General features: G+C 43.7%; 2 non-coding genes across 2 annotated transcripts; both read left to right on the top strand.

Moving 5' to 3' along the window:
* The first annotated feature begins 74 nt into the window (after positions 1–74).
* LOC141223180 (U2 spliceosomal RNA) lies at positions 75–265 on the top strand. The gene has a single exon (XR_012290818.1). It is a non-coding gene; the product is annotated as a U2 spliceosomal RNA (small nuclear RNA).
* Positions 266–12,308: 12,043 nt separating this feature from the next.
* Positions 12,309–12,497, top strand: LOC141223473 (U2 spliceosomal RNA). The gene has a single exon (XR_012291092.1). It is a non-coding gene; the product is annotated as a U2 spliceosomal RNA (small nuclear RNA).
* The last annotated feature ends 456 nt before the right edge of the window (positions 12,498–12,953 follow it).

Below are 12,953 nucleotides of genomic sequence, written 5' to 3'. Positions count from 1 at the left end.
TCCAGGAGCTCATCTCCACAAATGGACTTTTCAGGATCCTTGGGTGGCTCCGTAGTTTGAAACCAATTCTGGTTATCGCTTCTCGGCCTTTTGGCTAAGATCAAGTGTAGTATCTGTTCTTATCAGTTTAATATCTGATACGTCCCCTATCTGGGGACCATATATTAAATGGATTTTTAGAACAGGGAGATGGAAAAAGAGCTTGCTCTGTCCACTCCACGCATTGACCTGGTATTGCAGTATCTCCAGGACCGGTGCACCCCTTCTTTAATGCAGTTTCTAAAATCAGAAAGAATTGAATTCAATGTTTTTTGTTCATTTTGCTTGTTTGTCGGATTTTGGGATGGACTCTTTGGCTTTGCTTTTCTTCTCCTCATTGGATTTTTCATGTTCAAAGTTGCAGAAGCCAGATTACAAGCTCATTTTGGTTCAACTTCAGCAACTGTGCATTGCATTGCCATGTAATGTGATGCAATGCTATCTTTCTAGCTCTCCCTTTTTACTTCCTTTTGGATAAACAGACATATTAGGCAAGCATTTTGGAGCTTTCACCTAAATAACTACAGGTGGTGAGATAAGCTGCACAATATAATTGACCTTTCAGTATATTGTTGCACACACACCATCTATTTAGCAAATGCCCTTGTTATCAACAGCAGCCTTTTAAACTCACCTGAGCTAACAGGTATGTGCGCTGGTTACTCTGCTGCGCTTAAAATTTCTTTTTTGGTTTGCTACAATGCCTTTTCTGAAACGTTGTCTCCTTCTGCTGGAACACTGACTTCTTTCATTTAATGCCTGCAGACTATAAAAGAGAACCCAACCCAAAAAGTTTGGTTGATTAGTCTGTGGCATTCTGTTAAACTGTTGCTTATGGCGGTCTCTGTGAGCTTCTCAGCGACATTCAGCCAGCCAGGTATCCTGCCTGCAGTAGATGGAATGTGGCAATGGAACGCTGGCTGCGCGTGTCATAATAGGCTCTGAGCCTTTATATACCTGTGCACAGCAGCAGCCACCTTCAGTCTGCTGCTGGACAGCCAGCAGCAGCAGCAGCAGGAGAGGTATGTAATCAGGAGCCCTCCTGCTAAGGGTAGACAGCTGCTCGTTCCACCCCACCCCCCGCCTTAATTGGTTCTCCTCCCTTCCAACGGTGTTGAGGCGGGTGGGAACAGCAGGGGGTGAAGGTGCTGTGTTTAAAGAGGTGGAGTTATGCAGATCTAAAACGCGTGGATTGCAGCAGCAGCAAGCCGAAAAGTGCAGGCATGTAAGGGATCTAGAGGTTGACAACATGTCTTCTTAACGGGAGTCCAGGAGCTCATCTCCACAAATGGACTTTTCAGGATCCTTGGGTGGCTCCGTAGTTTGAAACCAATTCTGGTTATCGCTTCTCGGCCTTTTGGCTAGGATCAGGTGCAGTGATCTAACGGTTGCTGCCTTGGTCTCGGCTAGGAGGTGCCTGGGGTACCCGACTTGTTGGCCTTGGGGGATCGCTCTCTCTTAACGGAGGGAGCTTCACCCCCTTGCAGCTATTGGCAGGTCGGCTTAGTCCCCGGACAACGGGGACCGATCGCGTCTTGTCTTCGGGGCGACCCGAGGAAATAAGGGCGTTTTCCTTTGCTGAGCTTTATCGCTTAGTGGGCTGTGTAAGTTCTTGGGGTACCCCTCCCTCGGTCTTGGGTTTGTTCCTGCTTTTGTGGGATTCATTCCCTTGTTACTATTGGGGGAGGGCTTAGTCCCTGAGGGCCGAAAATGCCTTTTTCTTTTGGATTTGCGGTGGGGGAGACTCCACTGCGACAGTCCATTAGAATCATGGTGGATGAATGCCAGCGCCATGAGAAGAATCTGCAGTATATCGTGCATGAGATTCTTTTTGGGTTCTTCCACCTGGAGCGAGATAAGATCCTGTGTCTTTACGATCAGGAATTCCGTGGGCGATATACCATTTCCTTTATGGCTAAATCATGCTGTGATAATATCTAGAGATGAGCGGTGTTCGACTAGAACTGTTCGCCAATCTCAAATTCGAGCTGTTTTGGGCGGTGTTCGAGTTGTTCGACGAACCCGAACGATTTGCAAAAAATTCGGCTGTTCGAGGTTATGTTCGATAACTGTTCGTGCACCAAAAGCGTGTCCTGCATGTCTGGCGCTATTTAGAGCACCAATCATGCAGGGATTGTCTGCCACTCACTGTAATGCCACAGCCATGGTGGTTGTGGCATTACAGTGATTGCCCAAATCGATGGGAACAGTGCCAACAGTGAAACATGAAAAGCCGGCAATTCAGCAGCGGCATACACCTGTACCCGACAATTTAGAACCGAAAGAATAGAGCTTCACACATAGATTAGATAGATATAAATATGTCAGCCACATATATACGAAGTACAGTGAAAGTGCTGCTTACTGTACTTGTCATTTAGCGTAAAGGATTTATCAAAAAAAATAATAGTGTTTTCATGCACTGTCTCTTTAAAAAAGCCGGCCGGCAATTCAGCAGCGGTACCGACAATTTATAACAGACAGAATAGAGCTTCACACATAGATTAGATAGATAGAAACATGTCAGCCACATATATACGAAGTACAGTGACAGTGTTGCTTACTGTACTTGTCATTTAGTGTAAAGGATTTATTTAAAAAAATATTAGTGTTTTCATGCACCGTCTCTTTAAGAAAGCCGGCCGGCAATTCAGCATCTGTACCCGACAATTTATAACAGACAGAATAGAGCTTCACACATAGATTAGATAGATAGAAACATGTCAGTCACATATATATGAAGTACAGTGATAGTGTTGATTACTGTACTTGTCATTTAGTATTAAAATAAAGGATTTATTATTAAAAAAATTGGCATGGGGTTCCCCTTAATTTTAGTCTCTAGCGGAGGTTAAGCAGACGGCTGGGGCAGATGTTTGAAGCCTGGGAAGGGGGTAATACCCACGGAGCTTCCCAGGCTACTAATATCAGCCCCCAGCTGAATACATAGCCTTTACGAGCTATTACAATGGGGGACACCCCAAAAAAAATGACGTGGGGTCCCCCCTAATTTAATAGCTAGCAAAGGCTAGGCAGACAGCTGGGGGCTGATATTAATAGCCCAGGAAGGGAGCCATGAATATTGGCCCCCTCCCAGGCTAGAAACACCAGCCGTCAGCCGCCCCAGAAATGGCGCATTCATAGGATGCGCCAATTCTGGCACTTAGCCTCGCTCTTCCACGCTGCCCTGGTGCGGTGGCAGGGGGTAATAGGGTTGGGGTTGATGTCAGCTTATAATGCCAGCTGACATCAAGCCCAGGTTAGTAATGGAGAGGCGTCTATAAGACACCCCCATTACTAACCCCATAGTCAAAGTTAAAAAAAAACCACAAACACCCAGAATAAAGTCCTTTAATTGAAATAAACACACAATTCTTTATTGTTCTAAATTAAACCATACCTACTGTCACGCCCATTCCAGCTGAAGCCAACGATCTCCTGCAATAAAAGAAAAATAATAAAGCAACCTCATCCTTACCTTTCCATGGTTCCCACGACAGCTTCAGCTCTGCTACATCGAGATGACAGGCTGGACCGCAGCAGAACGCTGCCATCCAGCCTCTCATCCCGCAGACACTGAGAAGCGCAGGCTTGCTTGCGCTGCTCAGCGTCTCTCTGTGACGACATCCAGATGAGCCGAGTTCATGTCCAATGAACTCGGCTCACCTCATGCACGTCACTGACAGCGTGGGAAAATTCTCACGCTGAAGCGGTGAGTGCAGGAGAATTCTCCCACGCTGTCAGTGACGTGCATAAGGTGAGCTCATGTCCAATGAACTCAGCTCACCTCCTGCACTTCACTGACAGCGTGGGAGAATTCTCCTGCACTCAGCGCTTCAGCGTGAGAATTCTCCCACGCTGAAGCGCTGAGTGCAGGAGAATTTTCCCACGCTGTCAGTGACGTGCATGAGGTGAGCCGAGTTCATTGGACATTAACTCGGCTCATCTGGATGCCCTCACAGAGAGACACTGTGGAGCGCAAGCAAGCCTGCGCTTCTCAGTGTCTGCGGGATGAGAGGCTGGATGGCAGCGTTCTGCTGCGGTCCAGCCTGTCATCTCGATGTAGCAGAGCTGAAGCTGTCATGGGAACCATGGAAAGGTAAGGATGAGGTTGCTTTATTATTTTTCTTTTATTTCAGGAGATCGTTGGCTTCAGCTGGAATGGGCGTGATGGTAAGTATGGTTTAATTTAGAACAATAAAGAATTGTGTCTTTATTTCAATTAAAGGACTTTTTTCTGGGTGTTTGTGTTTTTTTTAAATACTTTACTAGAAATTCATGGTGGTCATGTCTAATATTGGCGTGACCCCATGAATTTCGGGCTTAGGGCCAGCTGATAATGCCAAGCTGGCCCTAACCCCTTTATTACCCAGTGAGCCACCGCATCAGGGCCCTGGATGAGTTGGGTACAGCGCCAGAAGATGGCGCTTCTATGAACGCGCCATTTTCCGGGGTGGCTGCGGACTGCAATTTGCAGCGGGGGTGGCCCAGAAAGCTTGGGCCTCCCTGCGCTGCGGATTCCAGCCCCCAGCTGCCTAGTTGTACCTGGCTGGACACAAAAACAGGGCGAAGCCCCACGTCAATTTTCTTTAAATTATTTCATGAAATAATTAAGAAAAAAAGGGCTTCCCTATATTGTTGTGTCCGGCCAGGTACAAATAGGCAGCTGGTGGTTGGGGGCAGCCCGTTCCTGCCTGCTGTACCTGGCTGGACACAAATATAGTGCGAAGCCCCACGTCAATTTTTTTTAAATTATTTCATGAATTTCCTGAAATAATTTAAAAAAATTGAAGTGGGGCTTCGCACTATATTTGTGTCCAGCCAGGTACAGCAGGCAGGAACGGGCTGCCCCCAACCACCAGCTGCCTATTTGTACCTGGCCGGACACAACAATATAGGGAAGGCCTTTTTTTCTTAATTATTTCATGAATTTCATGAAATAATTTAAAAAAAAGTACGTGGGGCTTCGCCCTATTTTTGTGTCCAGCCAGGTACAACTAGGCAGCTGGGGGCTGGAATCTGCAGCGCAGGGAGGCCCAAGCTTTCTGGGCCCCCCCCCCGCTACAAATTGCAGTCCGCAGCCACCCCGGAAAATGGCGCGTTCATAGAAGCGCCATCTTCTGGCGCTGTACCCAACTCATCCAGGGCCCTGGTGCGGTGGCTCACTGGGTAATAAAGGGGTTAGGGCCAGCTTGGTATTATCAGCTGGCCCCAAGCCCAAAATTCATGGGGTCACGCCAGTATTAGACATGACCGCCATGAATTTCTAGTAAAGTATTTAAAAAAAACACAACACCCAGAATAAAGTCCTTTAATTGAAAAAAAGACACAATTCTTTATTGTTCTAAATTAAACCATACTTACCATCACACCCATTCCAGCTGAAGCCAACGATCTCCTGCAATAAAAGAAAAATAATAAAGCAACCTCATCCTTACCTTTCCATGGTTCCCAGGACAGCTTCAGCTCTGCTACATCGAGATGACAGGCTGGACCGCAGCAGAACGCTGCCATCCAGCCTGTCATCCCGCAGACACTGAGAAGCGCAGGCATGCTTGCGCTCCTCAGTGTCTGACTGTGACGGCATCCAGATGAGCCGACAATGAACTCGGCTCACCTCATGTACGTCACTGACAGCGTGGGAAAATTCTCCTGCACTCAGCGCTTCAGCGTGAGAATTTTCCCACGCTGTCAGTGACGTGCATGAGGTGAGCCGAGTTCATTGGACATGAACTCGGCTCATCTGGATGTCGTCACAGAGAGACGCTGAGCAGCGCAAGCAAGCCTGCGCTTCTCAGTGTCTGCGGGATGAGAGGCTGGATGGCAGCGTTCTGCTGCGGTCCAGCCTGTCATCTCGATGTAGCAGAGCTGAAGCTGTCATGGGAACCATGGAAAGGTAAGGATGATGTTGCTTTATTATTTTTCTTTTATTTCAGGAGATCGTTGGCTTCAGCTGGAATGGGCGTGATGGTAAGTATGGTTTAATTTAGAACAATAAAGGATTGTGTCTTTATTTCAATTAAAGGACTTTATTCTGGGTGTTTGTGTTTTTTTTAACTTTTACTATGGGGTTAGTAATGGGGGTGTCTTATAGACGCCTCTCCATTACTAACCTGGGCTTGATGTCAGCTGGCATTATAAGCTGACATCAACCCCAACCCTATTACCCCCTGCCACCGCACCAGGGCAGCGTGGAAGAGCGAGGCTAAGTGCCAGAATTGGCGCATCCTATGAATGCGCCATTTCTGGGGCGGCTGACGGCTGGTGTTTCTAGCCTGGGAGGGGGCCAATATTCATGGCTCCCTTCCTGGGCTATTAATATCAGCCCCCAGCTGTCTGCCTAGCCTTTGCTAGCTATTAAATTAGAGGGGACCCCACGTCATTTTTTTTGGGGGGTCCCCCATTTTAATAGCTAGTAAAGGCTATGTATTCAGCTGGGGGCTGATATTAGTAGCCTGGGAAGCTCCGTGGGTATTACCCCCTTCCCAGGCTTCAAACATCTGCCCCAGCCGTCTGCTTAACCTCCGCTAGAGACTAAAATTAAGGGGAACCCCACGCCAATTTTTTTAATAATAAATCCTTTATTTTAATACTAAATGACAAGTACAGTAACCAACACTATCACTGTACTTCATATATATGTGACTGACATGTTTCTATCTATCTAATCTATGTGTGATGCTCTATCTTTCTGTTCTAAATTGTCGGGTACCGCTGCTGAATTGCCGGCCGGCTTTTTTAAAGAGACAGTGCATGAAAACACTATTATTTTTTTAAATAAATCCTTTACACTAAATGACAAGTACAGTAAGCAACACTATCACTGTACTTATTATATATGTGACTGACATGTTTCTATCTATCTAATCTATGTGTGAAGCTCTATTCTTTCTGTTCTAAATTGTCGGGTACAGATGCTGAATTGCCGGCCGGCTTTTTTAAAGAGACGGTGCATGAAAACACTAATATTTTTTTTAATAAATCCTTTACACTAAATGACAAGTGCAGTAACCAACACTGTCACTGTGCTTCTTATATGTGTGACTGACATGTTTCTATGTATCTAATCTATGTGTGATGCTCTATTCCTTCTTGTCTAAATTGTCGGGTACCGGTGTATGCCGCTGCTGAATTTGCCGGCCGGCTTTTTTAAAGAGAGTGTCTTCTGAGCAGTTTGTCAGCTTTTGGACACCTTTGCAGGTGTTTTCTATGTGTTTCTATGTGTTTTTGTTTGCCTGCCATTGGTTTTAACGGTGTTCGACGGTGTTCTAAGGTGTTCGACGAACAGTTCGACGAACAGTTCCTCGAACATCCCGGTGTTCGACGAACCGAACCGAACCCGAACACTACGGGGGTGGCTCAACACTAATAATATCCATGCAGCACTGATGGTTGCGGACAAGGACGATGAGAGACTGAACGGGCTGAGCTTTGACTTCCTGTACGGTGAAGAGGAAGTACCCTTGGTGATCTTCATGTACAGCCCATTCGTCTCTGAGGGCGATATCGAAACCTTTTTGAAGCGTTACTGCAAGTCAGTGCGCTTCTCACATGATATCCTCAACTCCCAGCGCTTCTGGAATGGGAAGAGGAAATACCTGGTGAAGTTCCATCCAGATCAGAGCGGCATTGGTGGTCTTCACCACCCGCCTGCTAATTTTGCCATTGGTAATGTCAGGGGATTCCTACGCTACCCAGGAATGCCCCTTCAATGCCGGAATTGTCATGAATATGGGCATACACGAGAAAATTGTACAAGGGCTCATGTAGTCTTTTGCAACAAGTGCGGTAAGAGTGGGCACACCTCCGCTACGTGTGACTCTGAGATCGTATGTAACCTATGTGGGAAGGCAGGTCACGCCTTCAGGAATTGTCCGAGCAAAAAGTCAAAAACATATGACATGTTTAAGTCAGGTCAACTGACTATCCAAGAATACTTCGGAGGGAGTATTACTACACCTGCCCCTGGACCTGGGTTGGCGCACGCTGACGGATCCGGACCAAATCCTTCAACGGCTCCGCCAGAGGGCCCGCTGGTAGTTCCACAGAAGGACGGTCGTAGGGGTTCCATAAGATTAACCGAGGGTTCGCTCTCTGTGGAATTGATCGATGTTCTGGCTCTAGATGTTGCCGTATCTCAGAGTCAAGAGGAAGGGTCCTCATCCAGCATGAATGCACCACCGGCATTATGTGGAACTGAGGAGACCTCTAGTACCCCGATTAAGCAAGCACCCAGATTCGCCACACCATCATCGGTGATCTTGGGTAAGGGCAAAAAGGGTACGCTCCTTAATCGATCAACCAGTGTGTCGGAAAGAGAGACATCTAGGGCGCGAAGTAAAAAGGACCCGGCTAAGACCCAGTCGAGCCCTGGTCCTCGAACCAGAAGTCGCAGTAGTTCCGTGACCAGACCAGAGGACAAGACGACCCAGAGGGATGACACCCGTTCCATAGACCAGACCGCCATGAGGACTGCAGATGCACAGGACTTGGAAAAGATGGACAGCTCCCAGCCTCTGAAAAGGCAACGGGAGGACGTAAAGCAGCCTGATATCCAAAGAAAACACGGATGTCGAGGTCCAGATGAGGAGCCAAAAGTGGATGATGCCTTTTTGCCTGCTTCAGATCCCGGTAATATTAAACAAATCCTGACCCCTGGAGATGCGGAGGAGGAGGTGCCGTGTATTGACTTCTTCCCATCTTCAGATCCTGATTCTTCTTAATGTCTGTTCCTCTTAAAATCTCCTCACTAAATGTGAGGTCCCTAAAGAGCCCTACACGTAGGGCTGCTTTATTTTCTTATTTAGAGACATTGGACTTTGATTTCTGCTTTCTACAAGAATGTGGTATACAGAGTAATTTAAATTATAAGGACTTAAAAGAAGACTGGAAACTGGGCGCTTCTGTGTGGTCCGGTGCTAATGACTGTCGTGCTGCCGGAGTTGGACTACTTTGCCGTGGACATTCTACCATCATTCAATCTGTGACTGAAATTATACCTGGCAGAGCTATTTTAATACATCTTGTTTTTAATGGACTTTCTTTACGTTTATTAAATGTGTACGCTCCTCCTGGGAAGCAGGAAAGGGCGGATTTACTTGAAATATTGCCATTATTTTGTGTTGGGTCAACCCCCCTGCTAGTGGGAGGAGATTATAATTGTTTACGTGATGGGGAATCCCGGCAGGGTGGGGATGTGAATCGTAAAGACCGTACCTCCTATTTGTTGAAAAGTTTAATTGATGATTTTAGATTACAGGACTGCTGGAAGGAACTCTTGCCGGCGGATCCAGGTGTTACATGGTCCAATGGAAGAGTTTCTTCTAGAATTGATTTCATATTTGCTTCTACTGCCTTTAAACCTTGTAAATGTTTTCTTTTATCTAATTTATTCTCTGATCATAAAGTTTTATCTGTGTTTTTAGAGTTAGCAGGGGAACAAAATACCTCAAGAGGCCCATGGAGATTAAATACAACTCTCCTAGAGGATATTGATATTCAAAAGAGGTTTGTGCAGGCCTACCAGTGCTGGCAATCAAAGAGAGACCCCCGCGCCTCGATGCTGGATTGGTGGGAGAGCATTAAACCTAAGATTAAATTATTTTTTATTAAGGCAGGGAAAATGAAAGCAAAAAAGAAAAAGCAGTGGTTTTATGTTTTTAATATGAGATTACAAGTACTCTTTAAACTAAAAGAAGTTGGTATTGATGTGGATGATGATATTGCAAATCTTAAGTCTGAAATAAAAAATGCTCTTAATGAAAAAGGAAAACAAATAATTTTTAACTCCCATGTACAGCACCTGGAGGAAGGAGAGAAATGCTCCCGATTCTTCTTCAAAAAGGTAATGGGGAGGAGGGACGCAATCCTAAATCTTGAAGGTGAAAATGATATTAAGGGTATGTTAGGAAAAGCTTTTAATTTTTATCAACTTCTTTTTAACACTAAAGTTATAGATCCATCCTTTTTAGAGTATGCTATTAATTCCCTTGATTTTAAGTTAGATATTTTAGACCAGGGTATTTTATCTAGGGATCTCACCAGTGAGGAACTTTTACAGATTTTTAAAAGTTTCTCCAGTGGGAAAGCCCCTGGGGAAGACGGTCTACCGATTGAGTTTTATCTGACTTTTTGGGGAATTTTAAAGAACGATATGTTTTTATTGTTTAAAGAAGCTTTTAATACTAATAAATTACCCCCATCTTGGAGGAGAGGTCTGGTATCTTTAATATATAAAAAAGGGGATAGGAGCCAACTTAAAAACTGGCGGCCTATTACGCTTTTAAACCTTGATTATAAAATTTTAGCTAAACTTATTGCAGTCCGTTTAAAACCCTTTATAGCCAAATTAATTCACCCTAACCAGGTATGTGGTGTTCCCGGAAGAACCATAGCTGAGTCCCTCAACATAATTAGGGATACCATATGGTATTCAAAAGAGAGAAGTCAAAACCTTGCTATTTTATCCTTAGACTTTGAAAAAGCTTTTGACAGGGTATCGCATGAATTTCTTTTTATGGTTCTTAAAAAAATGGCGTTTCCAGAGAAAATTTTAACCCGCATTATGCTTTTATATCATTCTTGTTTTAGTCAAATTTCTGTAAATGGGTTTTTAACGAAGGGGGTTCCTCTATTATCAGGGGTGAAACAAGGGTGCCCTCTCTCACCACTGCTCTTTATCTGTGTTATGGAACCACTATTAACCATACTGAGAAAAGATAAAGTAATTAAAGGGGTACCTATTCCCGGGAGTAGGGGTATGCAACTTAAAGCCCTAAGTTACATGGATGATGTTACCATACTATGTCCAGATTCCACATCTCTGAGGAGGGTATTGAGAAACACACAATTTTTCTGTGAAGCCTCAGGTTTTAAATTAAATATAGATAAATGTGACTGTTTTAATGTGGGGGGATGGGACTCCTCTTTGACCCCTGGGATAGTGATACAGAAAAATCACATAAAAATTTTAGGAATTATTTTTAACCAAGCCAATGAGGGGGACCCTAACTGGGACTCTGCAATGGATAAAATAGAAAAAAAGATCTCATTGTGGAATTTAAGGAACCTTAGTATGGAAGGTAAAATTTTAATTATTAAAGCCGTTTTAATTCCCATTATGTTGTATGTTGCAATGGTGTTTCCCCCTTCCAATTTACAAATCAAGAAAGTAACAAGAATTGTTTTTATGTTTTTATGGGGTTCAAAAATGGAAAAGTTAAAAAGAGATCTGATGTACAAATGTAAATCTAATGGAGGTAAAGATGTACCCAATTTTTTTACCTTTTTCCATATAAAGTATTTCTGCTTCTGTTTTAAGGTTTTTAAATCTGATGGCATTTTTAGTTATTTTTTAAAATATGCAGCAGGAATGATTTTTAAAAGGTGGTTTAGCCTACCTTTAAGTTCTCCTGTGCTCCTGTGCCCACCTAAACAGTATGTGATACTTGAGAAAACGGTCAGACTTTTAGGTCTCCAGGAATTGGAGCCTGATATATTGGGGGACCAAAGGAAGGTATCTATTGCTTGCAGACACTCTGAGGACACAATTCCTGTCTCTAATTTTTCACAGGCAAGGTCCAAAACGGTGTGGCGAAATGTGTACGGGAAATATCTTGCAAATGTACACAAGGACCTTGCCTGGGCTATCGTCCACCAGTGCCTCCCTACCCGTGAGTTTCAACATAGGCGGGGGCTGGTGGCGAGAGCCAAATGTCCAAGAGATATATGCGGGGAAAGTGAGTCTGTATTGCATCTCTTTTGGAATTGTCATTTTGCACAGGAGGTTTGGAGAAAGGTAGGCCCACTTTTAAAATGGGCATGTGGCCTGAAAGATTTTAATCACTTTTATGTCTTTTATGGTCTTTTTAAGTGTCCAAATTTTAAACAATTCCGAGTTGCCTGGATTATTATTAATTGTTTTAAAAATGCCATGTGGAAAGTTAGAAATATTTTACTCTTCAAACATGATCATATTGATTCAACAGACTGTATAAAAATTGCTTTAAGTGAAATGTATATTTACTATCTCAGAGATAAAAAACTGTATGGAGCAAAAGAAGCGGCTTCTATGTGGTGTGTACAATTATGGAACACAATTAGTGGTAATTAAATAAACCCAAGTACATCTGTAATTATGATTTTCTTAATTGTTACAATGGTTTTATGATGGTAAATTGTGTTTTTACAAAAAACTTGAATTGATTATTATCATGTTTTATCATTTTATTGTAATGTTATAAATGTTCTTTTTTAAAACCTTTGTAAATATACTTTTGAATCAATAAAATTGCGTTGAAACCTTATCTGTTCTTATCAGTTTAATATCTGATACGTCCCCTATCTGGGGACCATATATTAAATGGATTTTTAGAACAGGGAGATGGAAAAAGAGCTTGCTCTGTCCACTCCACGCATTGACCTGGTATTGCAGTATCTCCAGGACCGGTGCACCCCTTCTTTAATGCAGTTTCTAAAATCAGAAAGAATTGAATTCAATGTTTTTTGTTCATTTTGCTTGTTTGTCGGATTTTGGGATGGACTCTTTGGCTTTGCTTTTCTTCTCCTCATTGGATTTTTCATGTTCAAAGTTGCAGAAGCCAGATTACAAGCTCATTTTGGTTCAACTTCAGCAACTGTGCATTGCATTGCCATGTAATGTGATGCAATGCTATCTTTCTAGCTCTCCCTTTTTACTTCCTTTTGGATAAACAGACATATTAGGCAAGCATTTTGGAGCTTTCACCTAAATAACTACAGGTGGTGAGATAAGCTGCACAATATAATTGACCTTTCAGTATATTGTTGCACACACACCATCTATTTAGCAAATGCCCTTGTTATCAACAGCAGCCTTTTAAACTCACCTGAGCTAACAGGTATGTGCGCTGGTTACTCTGCTGCGCTTAAAATTT

The sequence above is a fragment of the Phyllobates terribilis genome, unplaced genomic scaffold, assembly GCF_046119375.1.
Source record: "Phyllobates terribilis strain yellow unplaced genomic scaffold, ASM4611937v1 Scaffold_376__1_contigs__length_1858288, whole genome shotgun sequence".
NCBI classification, from domain to species: Eukaryota; Metazoa; Chordata; class Amphibia; order Anura; family Dendrobatidae; genus Phyllobates; species Phyllobates terribilis.
This window is presented reverse-complemented; position numbering and strand designations above follow the sequence as displayed.